An 18,963-nucleotide genomic window follows, 5' to 3' on the forward strand; every position below is an offset into this window, starting at 1 on the left:
CATTCCTTGTACTCTGCCTACACCCGGCCTGTCTGACTATTCTCTACTCTGCTTGTGCTGGCCCGGCCTGCCCGTTCACGCTATATTGTCTGGCCTGTCTTCCAAGCTGTGTTGTCTTCCATCCAGTATCTTTGGTGAAACGATCGTGCCCCTTTGCTCATCCAGAACCTTTAGCTCCTCTCTTATTAAGACCTGGCAGCATCCAATTAGCTGAGGGCTCCTCCCGAGGTGAAAGGCGGCTGTTAAAGGCAGAAGCAAGAACCGAGACCAGGGTGCCTAGTATTGGTTCTGCATTTAGGGTGCCAAACTTGACATATTGCTAGACTACAAATCCAACAATAATGTAACATATTATGAAGGTTCAACCATGCTGGCAACTGTAGTCCTGCAACATCGGGGCTGTAATCATGAATTAATATTACACAATAAAACTTCTCAAAAACATTCCTGTAACTCTCCACAGCCAGTGAAAACAGCAACAAATCCTCCATTAAAGAATCCCAACTGATCTGTGTAAATCTGTTCTTTGTTACTGCAATTGGAGTTGGAAGCATTGAGCACAATTTTTAGCTCTGAACTGAAGTATGTCCTTTATCCCCATGTCTGATTCCAGTGTAATACTGTGAAAAAATTGCATAATCTCTGTATGTAAGATAACAACAAAATGACAGACAGTGCTTGAAATCAGCAGTTTCATTGGTGAATTGTTTTGCATTTATAATAAAACTTGATCACTAGAATCCTCATTGGTCAATTCTCTTGCATCCACAATTATGGTTTTTGCCAACTTTTATAGAGACCTGGGGGGGGGCAGTTGTACAGGATTATGGTTGGGTTTAGAAATATTTTAATCTAAAACTGGCCATATACTATAAAATCTGCTCATTTGGCGACCTCCCCCAATATGCCCACCTAAGCTGAGTGATCAGGGCCAAATGATCGGATTACAACTGCAGAATAGGAGCTGTTGGAGCGAGGACCGCATTAACTAGCCAATGTTCTACTATCTCAGTGATCCCCAACCAGTGTCTTATGAGCAATATGTTGCTCTCCGACCCCTTGGTTGTTGCTCCCTGGCCCCTTGGATGTTGCTCCCAGTGGCCTCAAAGCAGGTGCTTATTTATGAATTACTAGCTTGGTGCATAAAAATGAGGTGTACTATCAAAATGAGATTCCTGTAGGTTGACAGTCCACATTGAGACTACCAGCCAATCACAACCCTTATTTGGCACCCCAGGAACATTTGGCATGCTTGTGTTGCTCCCCAACTCCTTTTACATCTGAATATTGCTCACAGGTAAAAAAGGTTGGGGACCCCTGTACTATCTTGACTTCTTGCAGATTCTCAGCACAGTAGCACCATATCTCAATTTTACTTTTCACAGACATTTACCTCACATACCTTTGGGTGATAAGTTCTCAGACCCTCAGTTACAACCCTAACTTAATTTTATTGAACTTGCCAACCCGGCCCGACCTTGATGCTCTCTGGCCCATATCGTGTTTGTGCTTAAATAAAGTAAATTAGTTCATGAGAAGGAAAGGATGCAAGTGGGCAAGAACAGATTCATCACAATTGTCAGATTCATGGTGGCTGTGCTGGCACTCAATATTATATCAGCAGGTTTCGCCTCTTATTCTCACAGTTGCCAAGTAACAATGCCACAAAGTATGATAATAACAGTGATATTATATTGTGATTACATAGATACCCAGTTACATAGCAACAATGCTGAAAACTATCATAATTAAGGAATAATTAAGCATTGTACAGACCTATATTTACCTAAGGAAGTCTTCTTGGTGCTTAGTATATTACAAAGATAGATGTTTCAACTAACAAGTCTCTACTGTATACTGAGTCAACCAGGCAACAATGCAAAAACAGCAGCCATTTCTTAGAAAATGTTTTAAAAATCATTACATGAAGAATGATTACACTTAGGGACATATTTATCAAGAATCGAATTTGTGAGAGGGTTTTTCTACCTTGAATAAACCCGAATATCAAATGTTTGTGTATTTATGAAAAAATCCGAATGTAACTTGAATGAAAAACAACTGGAGTGCACGTTCCCAAAAAAACTTGAATTGATCGGATTTATGTCCCAAAAACTTGAATTGATCGAGTTTTCAGATAAAAACCAACCAAATAAATTGAACAACCTAGGACAACTTCCATTGACTTCTATGTGACTTCGCCAGCTTTTAGCTTTTAGATGCCGATTTTTTTGCTTAATAAAAACCAGCCATTCGAGTTTTCAAAAATAGAACTGCAATGTGTGAGTTTGGGTGCAAAAAAAATTTTAATTGTAGAAAAAATCTAATTAAATTTTTTATAAATCTGCCCCTTAATGACAAGTAACCCTTGAAAACTGTATAGTAACATTGCTGCATTTCTACACAAATGCTCCCACCTTATGAAGAACCTGAGTATATAATATTGCAAGAGATTTTTCTGCAGCAGATTTTCTTGAACTCCTCACTTACTATTCAGAATATTATTATTCACAACAGCAAAATACAACATACAGTTAATAAAATATGAATACTATTTGGTGCCAGTTTCAATCTGAATTAAAGATTACCCCTGTATTGAAGCCCCCCCCCTTAGTTCCTCTCTGATCCCTGTCTGTCTTTCACATGAGTGGTGAGTGTGTCCCAGCATACTTGCCAGAAGTACATTATGATGTGAGTAGCCAATGACTGGTTGCAGTTCTCTATCACATCCATCTAGCTGCTGATTGGCTGCCATCTCACAATCCAAAATGTTGTTGCCACTGGCTCTCCTGCACAGCCTTGAAAAGCAGCCAGCAGGAAGTGAAACAGATGGGTTTTTGGAGACTAGCTCAACTTTTCTAGGAGCATTCAAAGAGCTGACAGTGTAACGTACGCAGTGTGCCACGTGCAAAACCTCTCCTGAAGCCGCCGCAATCGTGCTGCTAATGTGCACTTCGCTCCAATGACGGCACTGAAATGTTCTGCGCATGCACTCACCGGATTTTTGCGACAAATCATTAGAAATAATTGGAGATCATGAGAAATGTGGGGAAATGCATCAGCATGACTGGAGACCGGGGGACAGAGCCAAAAATCTGGCAACTCTGGATAAAATCAGGGCAGTTGACAGCTCTGCTTCCTTCTATATTTAGAGGAGTATAATGCAATGACACATTCTTGTTTTTTTTACACAATATGTCTTCTTTAATTATTACTGTTTATCTTGCTTATATTTTTTATTCACATCCTCTTCTGTTCATATTGTAGTCTTTCTTAAAGGCAAACGGGACCTTAGCAACCAGATACCTGCTAAAATTCCAACCTGGAAAGTTGCTGAAGAAAAAGCTAAATCATGTAAAAAAAACTGCAAGACCAATCGCAAAATCTCTACACCATACAAAATGTAAATTGTACTACTTTTTATGATTTGCGGCACTGGCCCTTTAAAAGTTATCAGGGAACACGATTTGCCTAGAAGTTGTCCTAGAACCCTCATTGGTTTCATAAGAGACTGATAAGGGGATCTTGAGTTTTGTGTCATTACAAACAGAACCCATACCCTCTATAAGAGCACTTGTGGTTCCATATAGGGTGCTACACTTCTAATAACCCTATTCATAAATTCAACATGCTTTTTTTTTCAACTAGAATATCATCTAGAAACTCATCTTTTGACCAGGTTTATGAATGATTAAAAAGGAAAAAATAATAAGTACAGCCACAACACACACAAACAGAATTGAATAAACTATATCTTGAATTATATTAAAAGATTTTTACAAATGTGGCACCCACAAAAAAAAAACCCACACCACCCCTGGTGTGCCCCAAGGCTTAATACACCAGGCAGTTTTTTGGGAGTAAAATGTGTGTTCTAGGTGTAATATTTTTGCTCAGTTTACACGGCATCTGACATCAGTCCACCATGGTAAGTACTACTCTCAGGGTCAGGCTAGCCAGGCTCTTTGGCAACAGAGAGGGCCCTCTTAGGGTTGGACTGGGATTGCGGGACACCAGGAAAAAACTCGGTGGGCCCTGCTGGTCCAGATCTTCTCCCACCTGCCAGACACTCTGCACTTTTTGATCTTTCCATGCCCTGACCGATACAAGAAAAACAGATACGTGCTGGTCGGGGGGGGGGGGGAGATCCGATAGACAAGGGTTATGGACAGCTGTCAAAGGGGGCACTTTAAAATGTAAATCTACAAATGAACGGAATGACAAGTCCATGTATAATACCCACAGAACTCATAGCAGGATGGCATAGTGGCTATTCCATATATAAATACCCCAGATCTCATATTACAATGACACAGTGGCAATTCCATGCATAAATACCCCCAGAACTCATAGCAGGATGGCACAATGGCAAGTCCATGTATAATACCCCAGAACTCATAGCAGGATGATGACATACTGGTAATTCTATGTATCATATTTGTTAAACAAATCTCTCGAAAGTCATCCATCATATGACAACAGCAAAGTGGAGCTTTGAAAAGCTCCTTCTTTCAGAGAAAATGTGGGTAGGAGTTGCAGGCTGAGGAAAAATAGAGAGGCAAATTAGAATATTGGTGGCCTAAGTTTCCCTTCCCTGATCATTGGCCTTTGCTGCTCCCAACACATAAACTAAGGCCACCAATTTTCATGACAGAAGGAGTCAGTCATTGCAGCTGTGTCAAGGAATGCCCCACAATGTAAAGTACACATCCCTTACCTGTTATGTATGGGGCAGAGCAGCAGTGGATTGGAGGCAGTCACTTTGGCCCCTCATTAGAGGTGGTAAGGGGGTCAGGTTGAAGACACTGCTCCTTCCTTATGTGTCAGAAAACAGGGATTGCCTGGGGGCTGGTCCTGTTGCCACAGGGACAAGAGACAGAAGTATGGAAGCTTGCCAGCATTAAAAAAACAAGCTCTGGTGATATGAATCTTTCCATTGAAGCTAGAAGAACCCCTAATCACCCTAGGGTAGCCTCTTCTTTAATCCGCCCTGACATTTAGTAGCCCTATACTGTGGGAGAATATTCAAAATGAGCAAGGACTCCAATCAGTAAGAGTAAAGGCTAGTGAACCATGTAATTACACAAATACACTTTCTGTATGGCTACTTATTAACAAGCGCCCAGTTAAACTAATAAGTGTCTTCTTTTTTCAGCCCCTCATGCAATAACCAACAAGGATTCCTTTCAAAGCAGCCAAAACAATTATGACACAGCAGTGCACAACCAAGTACATGGGTGCGTAACCGCGCACAACCGAGGACACATGTGCGCAACCGCGCTCAGCCGAGTGCGTTCATGCACAAAGCACTTTGACTTCAGACAGCGCACCCACTTTTCACTGAGGTAACAACTGCCGGACTAGGGGTAGGCTGCATGGTGCCTGGCCCCTCAAGCTTGGCGCCCTAGGCACGTGCCTCTTCTGCCTACCCCTAGTTCCCGCCCTGATGTCTTCTCCCACCCCCCTTCATTCTTTAGCAGCTTAACCTGAATGTGGAACTTGTGTGCAACCATTTCTGTGGCAGAGAGAGAATTAGGGACAAATTCACTAAGCGCTGAAAATGCGCTAGAGATGACTTTGCCACACTGTGCCAGGTGAAGTTTCGCCAGAGTGCTGCTAATTCATTAAAATCCGAAGTTGCGCTCAGGGAGGAGAAAGGAAGCGAAGTTGCGCTAGCGTTAATTCGTCAAGCAAAGCAAAGTTACACTAGCGATGCCTCATTTGCATACGCAATTTGTCTATAGGTTCGCACACTCAAAAAACACAATTTAGAAAACAAGAGTGGTATACTTGAAAAAAGCTTTACTTTTTATGCAGAAAAAATTGACAAAGGCCTTGGTGCCGAAACATTGGGGCCATTCTCATTCCTTTTGGTAGGTGTATCCGCTCCTTGTTGGTGTTCTTTCTTACTGTGTTTTTTCTTGCTATGTTTAACTAATGAGTGGTACATATGATGTGCATTGTCATTTTATGTATTGTACAATATATACCAATTCACTATGGCATTGTTTGTGAGAATTTTTCTGCATAAAAAGTAAAGCATTTTTCAAGTATACCACTCTTGTTTTCTAAATTGTGTTTTTTGAGTGTGAGAACCTATAGACAAATTGCATAGTTATATGTTACCTTATGTAGGAGTAACTTATGGTTTCTGCACCTCTTATACTATGATCTAGAATATTTAACTAATTTGGTGTGCCCTCCATCTACTGTTAACTCTAATTTGCATACAGCGCCAAGTTAAAGTACAATGGATGTATATGTAGCAGCAAATACATTCACTACACAAGCCTGGGAAAGCTTCATAAAAAAAAATCGAGTTGTTATATTGCCCTATACGTGTCCCCACTGTATAGTTTAGGTGCGATATGTTAGGAAATGTAGGGGGGTACCCCCAAAAAAAATGTACGATCTTTTTCAGCCTATCACCCTTAGTAAATGATGCCAGCGTTTTTTGGTACGTCAAATTTTTTTAAAGCAAGCCTTATCTACTCTTTTGCACTTCGCGTGGTCTGAGGTGGTGAAGGCAAGTCTGGCACAAGTTAGTGAATTAGCGTAGTTACGTCTTTTTGCCATAGCGCAAAGACGCCTGGCATAAGGGTGCGAAGTGGTGCTAGAGTAGGTCCACTTCGCTAGCGAATTTACGACAGCACCCGTTAGTAAATCAGCGAAGTAACGAAATGACTTCACGCTGGCGAATTTTCGCTAGCGTTAGCCACTTCGCCCTTTATATTTAAATTTGCCCCGTATACTCCTGTATCTTGTGGCTTTATAGAATGCTGATCACTGCTGTGTGTCGGTGCCTTCATTGGTTAGAAAACAAGGTGTGTATGCTTTGCTTATTTTGAAATGTTTTATAAAGAAATCATGGATCTGATACAGAGGTAGGTAACTTACTCTAAGCAGTTGCCTTTAAATGTATAAACCCTTATTTTAGAAAATTATTAATACAGCTGGAGTGGATTTGCCTTGTCTATAGAATAAGCATACAAGACTTTTGAACAATCTTTATATTTTTCTTATAGTTATTTTATGACAAAGTTATTACTGGATAAGTGACCATCACTTTAATCTTTATCAAATGCCTCTATAAGTCTTGCACATCAGCCAAGCACATGGTACAGATGCAATTCTTTGTCTGGCTGTTGTCTCTCTCTTAGAGCATAGTGCTAGGAGTAATACATTAGTGTTTCCAGTCCAATGCCCCTTTCCTATGGCTGATGAGACAAATAGTCTCTTCAACCATAGTTTTTAAAAAGTGATTTGTATTAATTGACCTTATTTTACTTAAGAACAACCAAACCGGTTTTACAACAGATTTAATTATTTTATTCATTGTGTAATTAGTAATTCGTGGGGGACCTTACAACAACATTTTCTCTGCCCCCTTACAAGTAAATAAAAACCATTGTTGGCGTTGCCCTCTTACAAGTTTAAAAAAAAAAATATTAGTGGCCAGGGAACTGTACAAGTAAAAAAAACCTTGGTGGCCAGCACCCCACAAATTAAAAAAAATTGGTGGCCAGGGCCCCCCAAGTTGAAAAAAATCAGTGGCCAGGGCCCCCCTATAAGACAAAAAAAAACCCATTGGTGTTTAGTTGAATTTACTTTTCTTCTCCCTCGCCTCTTTTCTGTGGCTTTCGGCGACGGCTCTTACTTTGGCGCAACTCGGCTCCTACTTTGGCAGCTCAAGGGAGGCCCAGCTGATCCAAGAAACATAACATATAGAAGCCACCAGGCCCTGGACAATTGTCCCCCCAGTGCCCCCCTGATGGCGGCCCTGAGAACAGTCCTGAAATGCACTTCAAATAGCTATTTGGCCAGAAAGGGGACACAACCCACTAGAACAATGGTATATAGAAACATTGTCCCTCCACTGACTTAAATGATAGTTTGCTAGACCCTGTTGATTCAGCTGAATAGCATAAATTGTAAAACTATTACTGTTACTACCATGTTTTGAGCTATGGCTGCCCAACCACAAAGGTCACCAAACAATCTGATCTTAAAATGATTTGGCCACCCATATGCTGGGCAAATAATGAATTTATATTGTAGCTCTATGCTAATCGTGCAGGAGGTGGCAGTGTGTTCAATCTGGATTTTCTAATCTACTGAATATCTGATAATTGATAATCAGAAGTGTCAATTTAGGTCAGATCTCATGAAGTCACAGACATGGCTGTACTTCAACAGATTTTACAATAAAAATACATCTTTCAAATATGGGGTAAAAGGCCCAATAATTTGTTTTTCTCAGAAATAAAAAGGGAATAGCTAAATATAATTAAGAATAGATTGTCTCTTGATCCTGTACAGTTTCTGGCATTACTTATTCCACCAATTTAATGTAGACCTTGGTTTATCCATGAGAAATACTGCCAAGAGCTATGAATAGCTTCATGTCATTTCTAAAAGCTTTTGTTCTGCTGTCTCTCCATGTGCCTGAGCCTTTCTTGGTATAAAGGGGACAAGCACAGGAATCAGGTGACTTGTTGCCTGCTGGCCTCATATTTTCTCGATTTCCCAAACTGGAAGGAAGAATGAGGGATAAAAAAGACAACTATTTCTTATTGATCTCTTTGTCTGTAGAATAAAAGCAGAAACATTGAAGAGAATCAGATAATGAGCACATTATATAGAAGCAATCCTCTTCTTTTTTAACTCCTTGCTTGTTAGTTGTGAATTCAGCAGAAACATATTACTACAATTCCAGTTTTCTGGCATACTACTGTATATGCATCTTGAAGGCAATATATGTGTGTATGAAACAGGCAATGGTATATGTAGAAAAGCTTTATTTATGCATCATTAAAGAACAAGGAAAATGGAAGGGTACTGGGGGTGACTGTATGTTAGGTACTTGACTAATTGCTAATGTTTTACTTGGCAGTCTTTAGGCTAGTGCCACACAGGGGCTGGAATCAACCTGCTGAAATACACAGGCCAAAAATCATCCCATACGTGGGCATAAGCCTCCTCTCTTATCTGTACCTAGAACCTCTGTGTCAGCTTTATTGCAGACACACATGGCTGATTTTTGCAAGTGTTTGCATTCTTGTCCTGACATCAGCCACATGTGCTTGCACCTGAGCTGACACCATGGTTTCGGGTGCAGGCAACAGAGAAGGCTAATTCTCTTGTAAGGGCTGATTTTCAGCCCCCATGTGGCACTAGCCTTAGTAAATGAATCACACCAGGGTACGTGGTTTCAAATTCGTTCTTATGAATTATGTTATAGTTGCAGTAAACCCTCCCTGGAAAATATTTGCTTTTAGCTTCTTTGTCCAGGCCTCCCCTCCCCAACTTCATCACTTACAACTTCCGTAGCATAAATGTGCCCTTATAGTGAGTTCTGTAATGCAGAGCTCTGCTGTGTTGGTAGCTCCCAACATATCTTCTATGTCTTGGTATTTTCATGGGAAGCAGACTGAATACAGGCATTGAAAATATCTTGAAGTTCACCCTTGAATTTATGAAACAGAAAGATTCCTCACTACAAATCATTTTTACCTTGTTGGGGCAAAGCAGTATAGTGGCGTTTTTTTCGATCAGCATTCACCACTTCTCTGACTTTGCATATTTTGATCAGAAAATGCTGTTACACACTGAGCCCCAAAAAGGGTGAATGTGAAACCAATTATAATCATGTTATGACTAAATATTATTTTTATTTTTAAAAGGATTGTTGAGCCAGTAAACACATTTCACAGTTTACTAATCCCAGAACAGATTGGTTGGAAATGCCTTAGTGTGCAGTGGACCTTGCTGAATGACAAATAAACTTGGAAAGCAGAAGCTTGTTTAGTGTTATGGAATTAAAAAACCATCCACATAAGTGTATAACAATATCAGTCATTAGGATAATCATTGTTATTATCAATTTAGAAATACAATAAAAGTTTTGTGCATCAAGATAAAAGGGGATCAGGTTTTCTCCAATCTGTCTCAAGTCAATAAATAAATCAATAATTCTAGAGCGAAAATAATACATGAATATGATAATGGGGGTCTAGTAACACACTCTTGTGAGCATTTGGAACTCATTTTAATAACTGAACAGCACATTCTAAGGCTGAGGGCATATGGAGTATTTTTATTTTTGTCGGCTGAAAGAAGTGGATCTACTGCCTTTCAAGTCAGCAGCTTTTTGGCCTGTGTGTGGGACCTACTGACAGGCCTGACTGACTGAGATCTGGCCATATATCAGTAATGTAGGTTTAAAAATCCCGGCAGATGAGTAGCACATTGTTGTCAGACTGGACTATGTAAGTAGACTGGACTCTGTAGGTAGGACCACTATATGATCCAATCATTGGTCCAGCGATTGGATCAGCCTGATTTGGCCATCCAAGTGCTGGGTCAAATTAAGCTGATCGAAACGCTGGCGTAAGGGCCAATGATCGCCCTGATTTGGTCCAGTACATGGATGGCCAAATTTGGTCCCGATCTGCTCATTTTGTGATCTGCACATATATGACCAATTTAAGCCTCTGAGCAAATTGATTCTATTTTTATCACAGTATAATAGAACTGAGAAATGCATGCTGATTATTGCCTTTAAAACAAGGCATATAAACGATATAAGTGTGGTTTCATGCTTTTAATAAGCAATTGAACTTGTTGACTCCTGACCTGCCCATCCCGCAGATTGATGACTGTAAGCTATATCAAACAGTGCCTCTTTATCTTTTGTATCAATTATCAGTTGTACATTAAAATTAATCTGTATGTTTGATGTATACAACCTATTTTTGTACAGTGTTCCGCTCACCACAGACGTTAAGATTTTTCTCTCCATAACAACCGATTTTAGTGCGATCCGACAAATCCGTCAAATTATCATGAGGTTAATCGTGCATCTAACAATTTTTTATCCAACATTGGTCAACAAAGTGGCAGTATAAATTTTACATTGGTGTTGTGCACTGCTGTAAGGAATCACTGGGAGATCCTTAAAGGAACAGTAACATCAAAAAATGAAATTGTTTTAAAGTAATAAAAATGCTGTATAATGCAGTGTTGCCCTGAACTGGTAAAACTGCTGTGTTTGCTTCAGAAACACTACTATTGTTTATATAATCAAGCTGCTGTGTAGCCATAAGGGCAGCAATTTAAACACAGGATACACAGTAGATAACAGATACAGTAAGTTCTGAAGAATCACATTGTTTACTACACACTTATTTATTACTATCCCTTTAAGAAATGGCACTCACTGGAAGGCAAAAAAGGGTGCCACAAGTCTGTTTATTTTTATAGCTGAAACCATTTGAAAATTATATCCTTGGACATTTGTTGCTGCACTTTTTCATTGTAGTTGAATAGAGCAAAAGGTTACATAATTTGCACAAAGTTAAAGGATCAGATGATACTTACAGGTAGAGGAAGAATGCAACACTGTAGGAACACATAACATACCTCCCAACATTTTGAAAATAGAAAGAGGGGGGAACAATTTGACCACTCCCATTTTATGACACGCCTCCTAACTACCATGTCCATTTTACAAAATCTGGCAGGTTATTGAAAGTTTTAACACATTTCTGCTGGTTTAGGGTCAGGTTTTATGTTATAACAGTTTTGCTAATGAAGGTGAATTGCCCTTTAAGTTGCAAGTCTCAGTTTCCCCAAGAGACCTGCTTTTCTTAAATAGTTACAATTGTTTCTTTGCTTATCTTAAATCGTAACAAATGTATCTAAGTGAATCTGCCGCTACATGGCCGATTCTACCGCGATCCGCAAAATCGCAGGCGTCACGTTGGATGCAACGGAAATAAAGTAAGTATTGGTAGTGTGGGATCGTGTCACATTGTTGATGCAGCGTGCAGCGCCTGCATCCGACAGTAGTGTCACGTCGCATAAACGCTGCGACGCGATCCGAAATTGAATTATTCACCTTATTTCCGTCACATCCGACGTGGTGCCTGCGACTTTGCTCAGCACGTCGGATCGCGGGGGAATCGCCCATAAAGTCCTGCCATTATTTTGGGCTCTCTGTCAAAAGCCAAATAAGTTAGAAACTTTTATATTTTTATGGCATTCGGTGCAGGAGATCAAAGAGAAAGTTTGGAATTTCAGTAACAATCCGGGACTGCCGTTTGAGCTGTCAAAATCGGGACTGTCCTGCATAAAAAAAAGGTATGTCATAGTTTGAATGACATAGATACATTACATCATATGACTGGGGCAGCTGGGAAACTGACAAAATGTCTAGCCCCATGTCAGATTTCAAAATTGAAAATAAAAAATCTGTTTGCTCTTTTGAGAAATGGATTTCAGTTCAGAATTCTGCTGGAGCAGCACTATTAACTGATGCATTTTGAAAAAACATGTTTTTCCATGACAGTATCCCTTTAAGTTTCAGAAACTTTGTATCTTTTTCTGACAACAGTGCAGGAGATCAAAAAGAACTCTGGACTTTTTAACAACAATCTGTGACTGTGGGATGAGCTGACAAAATTGCAACTGTCCCACAGAAAACAGAATAGTTGGAGGGTATGTGATGTCTGTGTGTCAATTCCAGGTATTATACTTGTTAATCTTATCAATTTCTGGAAAACCATCCATCACATAAAAAGATGCTTTGAAAAGTTCCTTCTTTTAGGGTGGTGGCAGACAGGGAGAAAAATCTTCGCTTCTGCTGCGACTAATCTCCCTGGAAAGCCTCACAAGGAAACTTCCGGCGACTTTGGAAATTCGAAGCGATTCGTATTGTTGCTGGCAGGAAGGCATTTTGGGGAGATTAGTCGCCTGCATAAGTATAGATTTGTCCCTGGGCGACTGATCTCCCTGTCTGCCACCACCCTTTGAGAAAATTTGAGTAAAAAGAGCAGCTGCAGGCTGCGGGGAAAATAGAGAGACAAAGGTGCTGAAGGATAATGCAGTGGATTGGAGACAGTCACTTTGGCCCCTCACTTTACTATCAGAGGAGCAGACACTGGAAGTTTGAGAGAGAAGGAGGGAGGGGGTCAGGTTACAGAGACTGCTCCTTCCTGTCAGTAAACAGGGATTGCCTGGGGGCTGGTCCTGTTGCCACAGGAACAAGAGACAGAAGCGGGGAAGCTTGCAAGATCCAGCATTAAAAAGTTAGATAGGCCCCCTAGGCTATAGCCTATTCATTAATCTGCCCCTGTTTAACTTTACTTGAGTTCTTCAGATTTACTCATTGTTTGCAGCTCTGGTTATTTACATTCAATGCCATGGAGAAAACTCTGCAACCAATTGGAGCAAGGTTTATTGGAAAGTCTGGAGACCTGTTGCTCAGGTAACCAGGGTACGCACAACACATGATTGTATACCATGGTTTCCATACAGTCAGTGCTTATACAGAGCATGTGTTAAGAGAGAACGGAGCCGCTGTAGTGGGGAGCTGAGAGGACAGAGAGCTGCAGCTACAGAAGCTTGTAAGTAGAACAAGCAAATACAGCAGCCCTCAGTGTTAAATAATCCTGACTAAACATAGCTTGAGTTTCAAACTCTGACTCTACAGCTGCTGTTGGTTTGTTATAGGATAACAACATGCAACACATTTCATATAATGACGTATGATCAATTGTAGGATTCATATGAATGACATTTGCAAATGAAATAATATGGGCTATTAGTACTGCTATGCCAGTGGGTAGAAATTGATTTGTCATAGGGAACTGCTTGTTTATTAGCTGTCAGGGGATATGTAGTTTGGGGCTGCTGAGGAGCAGCAAGTTATGCTTTGTAAATTGGTTATTGGTTGCTAGTATCAACAAGTGCTTTAGAGCAACACATGGGATATATCTCCCCAAACGCCTTCCCTCACTCTGCACCGCTGAAATGAAAAAAAACGCAGAGGAAGGAAACTTCGGAAAATGAAGCGCCGCGTGTGATTAGCGCCGGTGTTTTTTCATTTTAGCCGGCGCAGAGGGAAGGAAGGCGTTTGGGGACATTGGTTGCCGCAAAGACGAGGCGATTAGTTGCCAGGCGACCAAATCTCCCCAAAACGCCCAGTGTGGACTTACCCTTGAGCTGTGCCTCACAGTCAAGAGACTTGCTTATCTGAAATTCATGTATCTATGTGCAGGTGCTGAGTATTCTGGGCTCTCTGCCAAAAAGCTTCTTATTTAAGATTCAGAAATGTTGTATCTATTTCTGGCATCAGTGCAGATCAAAGAGAACCCTGGACATTTTAATAACAATCCATGACCATCGGCTGAGCTGTCAAAATCAGGACTTTCCCACAGAAAACAGGATTGGGAGGTATGTGATGACCCAGTGGCCCAGGAAAACCATCCATCAAATGAAAACAGAAAAGAGATGCCTTGAAAAGTTCCTTCTTTGAGAGAAAATGTGGGTAGGAGCTGCAGGGAGGGTTGCCACCTTTTCTTGAAAAAAATCCCGGCCTTCCTCTATTCTTGCTGTTTTTTCCTATTAATAACATTGGAATCCAGCATCATTTTTACTGGCCAGGCCAGTAAAATACCGGCCAGGTGGCATCCCTAGCTGCAGGCTGAGGGAAAATGGAGAGACAAAGGTGATGAATGAGAATAAATTCCCTTCCCTGATCACTGCCCTTTGCTGCTCTCAAGACATAAACTTAGACCACCAATATTCATGACAGAAGGAGCCAGCCATAAGAGCCAATCACTACAGCTGTGTCAAGGAATGCCCTTTAATGTAAAGTACAGATCTATTACCTGTTGTGTATGGGGCAGAACGGCAAATGCATTGGATTGAGACAGTCACTTTGGCCCCTCACTTTACTATCAGAGGAGCAGACACTGGAAGTTTGAGAGAGGAGGGGGGTCAGGATAAATCTAATCGCTCCCTGCCCTGCAAAAATGGAGGGGGGGGGGTCAGGTTACAGAGACAGCTCCTTCCTTTTGTGTCAGGGATTGCCTGGGGCTGGTCCTGTTGCCACAGGAACAATAGACAGAAGCAGGGAGGTTTGCAAAATCTATCATTAAAAAGTTAGATTGGCCCCTAGGCTATAGCCCGGGGCATACCTCCCAACTGTCCCATTTTTCACGGGAAAGTCCCAATTTTGACAGGTCAACCCGCAGTCCTGGATTGTTACTGAAATGTCCTGACTTTCTCTTTGATCTCCTGCACTGAACAGCCAGAAAAAGATACAAAGTTTCTAACTTAATTGGCTTTTAGCAGAGAGCCCAGAATGGATACATAGATACTTTTGTAACAATTTAAGATAAGTAGGTCTCTTGGTGAAACAGATTTGCAGCTAAAAGGGCAATTCACCTTAATAGCAAAACTGTAATAACACATAAAAACCACGGAAATGTGTTTAAACTTTCATAACCTGCCAAATTTTGTATGGACATGGTAATTAGGGGATGTGGCATGGGCATGGCCAAAAAAAATCTCACCGCGCGGCACATGTTTTTTTCCCTCTTTCTATTTTCAAAATGTTAAGAAATATGGCCTAGGGTAGCATATTCATTGTTTAACATACATACAGATTGTCTTACTTTACTTGAGTTTCCTAGATTTACTCAATGTTTAGGAAAATGATTTTAGACTTACTTTTTACTGTCTACAGAAACACTGCATTGGTAGTTCCAAACAGTATGATGTTGCTGGAGGTACTGTCAGTATGTTTCACTCTGTGCTCAACTCTATACTATGTTTTTGATGGAATCAAAAGGGGGGCTCTCCACCCAAAAAAATGGTATTTCGCATTTCTGAATTTTAAAACAGTATAGCAGAAGCCAGCTCTCCTCCAGCCAAGACTCTAATCCCCACAACGCACTGCATGCTTCTTCACAGGTCTATGCATAACAGAACATGCATGGCACTATGGGAACAGTAGATCTAGCTGGAAAAGAGTCAGTCTCTAGTATTTATACCTGTGAGACACATTCAAATATAAAAAGAGTTCAGGAGCAGCACAAGCATGAAAAAAAGTTCCAGAGGGTGCCAAATAAGGGCTGTGATTTGGTAGCCTCTACATGGACTATCACCATAAAGGAGGCTCTATTTTGGTAGTACATCTGTTTTTTTATGCAACCAAAATGGGCCTCCAAGACTGGAATTAAAAAAACAAGAAACTCCTTTGAGGCTACTAGGGCAACATTCAAATGTGGGTTAGGTGTGGGTTGCATTTTTCCTGACCAGCACAGACATATACTTCTTTCTAGCGCAATTACATTCACAGATAACTAGATATTGTGTTGAAGATGTTGTGTACACTTTCCAAAACCAACAATAATATATAACTATGTTACATCCAAATTGAAAACGCTAAGGAATCTGCTCCACATCAAATCTCCTTCTCATAGCCAAAATCCCCATACAAAACATCCTTCTCATAGGCAGAGCCGGGCCAAGCTGGGCAGGCGCCCTAGGCAGCCTGCCCGGCTGCTGCGTCGGGTAGTTGCGCGCTTCTGCGCATGCGCGAAAAGACGCTTCAGTGCATAGACGCTTCAGCGCATAGACGCTTCTGCACATGCGTGAATCGATGCATACGTTCACGTACTCGCACAGATGGGCGGTCGGCAGAGAAGGGACCGGACTAGGGGTAGGAGTAAGTACGTGCCTGGCGCCCCTCCACCTTTGCGCCCTAGGCATGTGCCTACTCTGCCTACCCCTAGTTCCGGCCCTGCTCATAGGCCAAATCCGAATCCTGCTGAAAAAAGCTGAATCCTGGCCGAATCCCGATCCGAATCCTGGATTCGGTGCATCCCTATTGCTTGTAATAATGGGATTTAGGGCCATGTAGGTCACTTACACACTTACGTAATAAAATATGCATTAATTCATTTTAAGCTTGTAAAGACACATTTCTGCTTCTGCACATTTTTTATATTTAGTGTTGCTGCTTGTCAGTTAAGAGGGATTTTATGGCTTTGTGTATGCTTGCATGAAGCCTACTGTTCTATCTAACCTATATTTTTATAGTGCTACTTGTGTAAGCAGCCCTGTACACATTATAGTACACTAACAGTACAGACTGAGAGATGAACAAATCATATTTATGCCATTTCAGATATTAAAGGGAACATGGGATGAGTGACAGGAGAAGGAGGTCCCTTAGATCATAGGTTCTAAGTAATTATATATTATTTACAATCTGCAGTATTTCACAGTGGGGATGCTTCCTAGCTTCCTATGAACAGGGTACCTTGCCCAGGGCATAGAGGAGGGGCAGACAATATTTGATAGACAGCTGAGATTTTTACAACAGCTATGAACCCTTATAAAAAATAATAAAAAAATAGAAACTGGATTTCATGTTTAATGTCTGGGTGACAGGTCCATTTTAATAAAATCTAGTTCATGCTTTGTAAAAATAATATGAATGAAAGTAATTGTTAATAGAGAAAATGTAGTGCAGATATTTTCTTTTGTGCATTAAACATTGCATGCAAGTCATTCAGGGTAGTATTTCTATGTGTACGTCCCGCAGTGGCCACTTACCCCTGGACTACAACCAAACAAGCAGTACACATAGTACTCTGCTTTTTATTTAAAAGCCTTTGAACAGACCATAACACTCCCCAACTATTGCTGGGCAGTGGAGGAGCAATACCAACAGCTATTACGCATTATTATTTCATAGTAACATAGTAACATAGTAACATAGTAAGTAAGGTTGAAAAAAGACACATGTCCATCGAGTTCAACCTTTTTTTTTATTAACTACCTATCTGCCAGTTGATCCAGAGGAAGGCAAAAAACCCATCTGAAGCCTCTCCAATTTGCCTTAGAGGGGGAAAAATTCCTTCCTGACTCCAAAATGGCAATCGGACTAGTCCCTGGATCAACTTGGACTATGAGCTATTTCCCATAACCCTGTATTCCCTTACTTGCTAAAAAGCCATCCAACCCCTTCTTAAAGCTATCTAATGCATCAGCCAGTACAACTGATTCAGGGAGAGAATTCCACATCTTCACAGCTCTCACTGTAAAAAACCCCTTCCGAATATTTAGGCGGAACCTCTTTTCTTCTAATCGGAATGGGTGACCTCGTGTCAGCTGGAAAGACCTACTGGTAAATAAAGCATTAGAGAGATTGTTATATGATCCCCTTATATATTTATACATAGTCATCATATCACCCCTTAAGCGCCTCTTCTCCAGCGTGAACATCCCCAATTTGGCCAGTCTTTCCTCATAGCTAAGATTTTCAATACCTTTTACCAGCTTAGTTGCCCTTCTCTGTACCCTCTCTAATACAATAATGTCCTGTTTGAGTGATGGAGACCAAAACTGTACGGCATATTCTAGATGGGGCCTTACAAGTGCTCTATACAGTGGAAGAATGACCCCCTCCTCCCGTGACTCTATGCCCCTTTTAATACAGCTCAAGACCTTATTTGCCCTTGATGCTGCTGACTGGCATTGCTTGCTACAGCCAAGTTTATCATCTACAAGGACTCCAAGGTCCTTTTCCATAATGGATTTGCCTAGTGCAGTCCCATTAAGGGTATAAGTGGCTTGGATATTTTTACATCCCAGGTGCATGACTTTACATTTATCAACATTGAATCTCATTTGCCACTTAGCTGCCCAGATTGCCAGTTTGTCAAGATCCTGTTGCAAGGATGCCACATCCTGGATGGAATTAATTGGGCTGGATAATTTTGTGTCATCTGCAAACACTGATACATTACTTACAACACCCTCCCCTAAGTCATTAATGAACAAGTTAAATAAAAGTGGACCCAATACTGAGCCCTGGGGGACCCCACTAAGAACCTTACTCCAAGTAGAGAATGTCCCATTAACAACCACCCTCTGTACCCGATCCTGTAGCCAGTTTCCTATCCATGTGCAAATGACTTCTACTGCCCCCCCACTATCCAGAATCTTACTTACCACATCATAAAATGCAATCAAATTCGTCTGACATGACCTATCCTTCATAAAGCCATGCTGATTGTTGCTCATAATGCCATTCATTAGGACAAAATTTTGAATGTGATCCCTTAACAAGCCTTCAAATAATTTGCCCACCACAGATGTCAAGTT

At 41.0% G+C, this 18,963-nt stretch overlaps 1 protein-coding gene across 1 annotated transcript in view; it reads left to right on the top strand.

Annotated features, from left to right (window-relative positions):
• The first annotated feature begins 13,014 nt into the window (after positions 1 to 13,014).
• hydin.S (HYDIN, axonemal central pair apparatus protein S homeolog) overlaps positions 13,015 to 18,963 on the top strand; it is a 117,237-nt gene continuing 111,288 nt past the window's right edge. The window contains exon 1 of the mRNA XM_018260632.1: positions 13,015 to 13,406. The gene's annotated coding sequence lies outside the window, so the exon portion shown is untranslated. The remainder of the gene's footprint in view (positions 13,407 to 18,963) is intronic.

The sequence above is a fragment of the Xenopus laevis genome, chromosome 4S (genome assembly GCF_017654675.1).
Source record: "Xenopus laevis strain J_2021 chromosome 4S, Xenopus_laevis_v10.1, whole genome shotgun sequence".
Lineage (NCBI taxonomy): Eukaryota > Metazoa > Chordata > Amphibia > Anura > Pipidae > Xenopus > Xenopus laevis.